Consider the following 5010-nt stretch of genomic DNA (forward strand, 5'->3'; position numbering starts at 1 on the left):
ATCCTAACCCTAACCATGCCTGAGGTAGCATAACTTATGTTCACTGCCACAATTTACTCCTAGTCTTGTTTTGGCAGTGAGAATATGATTCTTCATCCCTCACTCCCAATGCACAGCCAACTCTGGCTCCTGACTGCTAGCTGGACAGATCAGAGGTAGTTGCCCCAACTGGTCCAGGGACTCTACCAGCCAAGTTCCCAGGGAGTGAATGACCAGAGTGAGTGAACAGGGGGAGTAAACAAGGGTTGGCAGCAGAGTTCTGGTGGCAGAGGGCACCAAGCTTTCCCCCTTTTGTTTTCCTCCTTGTAACACACTCCCCTTTACTTGCAAGACTGTGCTGCTAACCTTTAGGGAAGACAGAATAAAACACTGGTTGTAACTACAGGTCCAGCCACCCAGAATCAAGCATGCAGCCAAAAGACTGGACTGAGAAGACTCCTATTGGCGGTGGTCGGCAAAGCAGTGGAATTACAGAAGCACTTTCAGTTACTTGAGGAGGCAACTGGAAGCCAGCCTGCCACAGAAGAACTGCAAGTCAGCTCCTGCCACACAGAACAAGAGGCTGAAAGTCAACCAGGTAGTGGCAACGATACAAAGCTTGCAAGACCAAGAAGAGAGGAGTGTCAGCTGTGGGAGGCTCCCTGTGGCACGGAATGGAACACATGTATATCAGGAAGACCTGTGGACTCGTCTGGCATGTTGTTTCCTTGGAGGACAGATGAGTGATATAACTGAAAGATTGCCGAGTTCATACAGCCCACTGAGATACCCTTTCCTTCTTACACATGCAGGAATTGCCAAGCGGAGCTTTGAAGAAATAAGGTCAGACGTTGAAGCTTTAGGAAGGGAGTCAAGAACTTTGGACCCAGATAGTTTTCTCTTTCATTTTTAGCTTTTCAGTTCTTAGAAGATTAGGAGACAAGGCAAGAAAAATACCTGGCTACGAGACAGGGACAAGGAAGAGACAGGAAAAGTGCATGGAGTAATTTATCAGGAGGCCTTTAAACAGGAGAGGCAGATGTGCCTCTGCGTTTACCAAGAGACAAAGGCTTATGCACCACAAGAGAGAGCAGTTCTAACAGCGCCCAATAAAAGTCTTTCAAAAAATGTAGAAAGAAAGCTAGAGTATAAAGCATGTGGTCCTCCATGTCTATATTCTAATGCCTGGAATATGGGAAACAGCATGAACGTGGACTCATAATACAGGAGAGGGAATACAACCTGATAGGTAGAATGGAGACTGTAGAACTGTATGATGGGATGACTCCCATGACTGGAATTCAACAACTGAAGGATGTAACCTATTCAAGAATAACTGAAGGAATAGAAAGGAAGCCAGAGTCGCACTACATGTAAAATATACATATCTCTGCACAGAAATACAGGAGGGTGAGCTTAGTCCCCTCATCAAGAGCATCTGGACTAATATAAATGGAGCAAGGAATAAAAGAAACACAGTGGTTGGGGTCTATGACCAACCACCCAGTCAATGAGAAGATGAGGACAAAATGTTTGAAAAGCAAATCGCTAATGTTTCAAGAAGGCATGATGTTGTCATTATGTGGGACTTCAACTTCTTTGACATCTTTTGGGAGATACATTCTCCCTTCCAAGAGATTCCTCACATGTGTTGCTGAAAACTTCCTCCCACAGAAAGTTGATGAAGGAAGAAGAAAAATGATACTTGCCAACAGGAAAGAACTAGTGGACAAAGTGGCAGCTATGGGAACTCTGGGGAAAGTGACCGTGTCATACTTGAATTCTTGATTCTAAACAAAGCAAAGGCCAAATATAGCCAACGTATATCCTGTACTTTAGGAAAGCCAATTTTAAGAAACTCAGAACAATGATAAGTCAAGTTCCATGGCAAGCAGTGCTAATGAGAACAGATTCTGAGATAGGTGGGGATTTTTTTAAAAGAAAAATTTAAAGGCACAATCACAAATAAACAAAAAAGACACGTATAGGAAGTGGAAAGAAGGCCAGACTACAAAGGAAGAAAACAGGCAGGAAGCACAGAATTGCAGGGATGACATCAGGAAGGTTAAAGCTAGGAATGAACTGAGGATACTGAAAGAAATTAAAAGGAGGAAAAAAGCCTTCTTCATATATGTCCAAATAAAAGACAGAGGAAAGAAATGAGGGTTCAGTTACGCAATGTGGATGGCAAAATGACAACAGAGGACAAAGAAAAGGAGGAAGTACTCAATTCCTACTTTTGCTCAGTCTTTTCCAGAAAGATTATCTATGGGCTTCCTGAAGAGAAGTACAAACTGAAGGAGCAGCATGGAAGCTCAAAATTGATAGGCAAATGATCTAAAAGGAACATCTAATTGAGCTGAATGAATTCAAATCTCCAGGGCCCGATGAGCTCCATCCTACAGTCTTAAGGAATTGGTGGAAGAACACTCAGAAATGTTGTCTATTACCTTTGAGGACAGGGGAAGTGCCAATGACTGGAGAAGGCCTATTGTTGTCCCTATTTTCTAGAAAGGGAAAAAAAGAACCTGAGAACTATAGACCAGTCAGTCTGACACCAATCCCTGGGAAAATTATGAAGATTATAAAGCAAACACATTGAAAATACAGTGATTACTAGAAACCAACACAGATTCCCCAAGAACAAATCCCGCTAAGCTAAATCTGATTTCATATTCTGATTGGGTAACTTCCTTGATAGATGGTGGAAATGCTTCGGACAGTATATATCCATAATATATAAAGCTTTTGACAAAGAGTAAGGACAGGATTCAGTGTGCAGGATCTGTGCAGGAATAACAGATTCATGTTACAGGAAGCCAGTTTCTGGCTGAACACCAGGAAGAACTTCCTGGTTGTTAGAGCAGTAACAACAATGGAACCAAATACTTGGGGAAGTTGTGGGTTGTCCTGCATTAGAAGCATTCAGGATGCAACTGGACAGCCATCTGAGAGCGATGGTTTAGCTTGGAGTCCTGCACATGTTCATTCTCTTCTGTTGATGTGGCCGTTACTCCTGAAGAAGGCGGATGCAACTCTGATGCCTCAGCTTTGAAAATTCCACCTTGAGTGATCCTGCTAGGAAGCCAGTCCAGTGAGAGAATCAAGCCTCCTGGTGGCATTATTCTTTGCTTCTCTGGCACTTTCAGCTGCCCTCATTATGGTAATGGAAGTATCCAAGAGAAAGACAGGTACTTCAGAAGCTACTCATTCAGAGATTGTTCCCTTTAAAATAATTAATTAAAAAAACCCTATAAAAGCAACCTTTCCCAAAAACAGCAATTGTAATGCTCATCACTGGTTTTGTTTACGTCTATAACAAGAAACAATGGGGGCGGTCTTCTCCTGTATCCCATCCCTCCCCAAGTATGTTCTAGGAATTATGTTGCTTTATAACATCATTTCAAGGAGTAGTCTTTCTTAGGGACACAGCTACTGAGAACAGCCACATGGTGGCTTCTGCAAAAAAGATATCCCATTGGTTACTCCATATTGAAAGGTAAGTGTACCATTCCCCCAATTTTAGAGAATTTCTGATACTCTTCCCTGATGCTCTAAATCTCTTTATAATAGGAGCCATTCTGGATGAACCAAGGGTCCACCTGAGATTCAGGTGAGATAGCTGAGGAGCTGAATTTCTGTCTGTGAGCAGTAACTGGTTGGATCAAGGCTAATAAATCAGAAGAAGTTCCAAGAAGGTAAATGAGTATGGACCAGCCAACCATCTAAAGCAATGTTTTCAGATGGATTGGTAAGAGTCTGCAATTTCTGAAGGGGTACACCGTCTTGGGGCACATATTGATTCATCTCTATCACTTGGTTCCTATGTAGTTTCATTGGCATGAAGCATTTTTAAAAAACTCAGTTGAGGTTGATTTTACTGATTCCTGGACAGAGGTAGCCTTGCCACAGTTACCTAGACCTTGGTAACATCTGCAATGGATTTTTGTAATGAGCTTTGCACAGAGTGGCTATTGAAGACTCTTCGGAAACTGCAGCTGGCTGAAAATGCCATAGCTAAACAACCAATGCAACTTAAGTGTCAAAGCCATTTCCCAGCTGTTCTGAAATATCTGCATTCATTTTTGGTTCATGTCAGGACTCAAAAGTCTTGTAATACCTGATGGACTCTCTGCTTCTGTATCAATTAGTCTGTCTAGTAGAATTATGTGCTGAGATGCTCTTTCTGGTGTTCTCACCTCCTGAGATATTGCTATGCAGAACAAGCATCTTTCAGGGATGGCTCACAGCTCTGGAACATCATTCCCAGGGAAACTTTCCTTATGGCTCTGTTGATGTCATTTCAGTACCAGGTGAGGACACTTTAATGCTTTCAGGCACTGCAGTGGTTTTAATGGTTATCTTATACTGGGACTTTTACTGCTCAAGTAGTAGCATGGGTTGAGATTTTTTTTTCCTCTTGCCATTGCTGTCCCTTTATTCTATATTTTTAGATTAACATCAGATTGTATTTTCTTTGACTTGCTGACCTGGGAACTCCAGTTGTTTAAGGTGAAGACTTCAAAATAAATGTATAAGCACAGCAAAATTCATTTCATGTAGTTTCAGTCAATGCACCGATGCACTGGTACACATCAGTAATCTCTTAGTATAATTGCACAGCAGTCTGAGCAATGTAGGAACTAAGAAGTTAGACTGGAGGATCACCAAACCAGGTCAGGTAATTCAGAACCCTCACATCACAGAGAAATTTTGAAAACTACCATAACTTTCAGTGACAGCTTTTGGAAAGCTATAGCTCAGATCATGGAATACCACAGTGTGAGAACTCACTCTGCGACTTACTTCTATAAACATGTTCATTAAACAATTAAACAAGCACTATAAATATATTCCAATGGACATGTGATAATCATATAGAAACAAAACAAGGCAGTAATCTGATCCTAAGATCCACAACACAACATGATGTGGACAAGGTGCTTGGACGAGTACGTCCCACCACTTGCCTATTGGACCCTTGCCCGTCTTGGTTAATAAATAATTCCAAGCACGGGATTGGGATCTGGA

The sequence above is a fragment of the Varanus komodoensis genome, unplaced genomic scaffold (genome assembly GCF_004798865.1).
Source record: "Varanus komodoensis strain SLA01 unplaced genomic scaffold, ASM479886v1 scaffold20_1, whole genome shotgun sequence".
Classification (NCBI taxonomy): domain Eukaryota; kingdom Metazoa; phylum Chordata; class Lepidosauria; order Squamata; family Varanidae; genus Varanus; species Varanus komodoensis.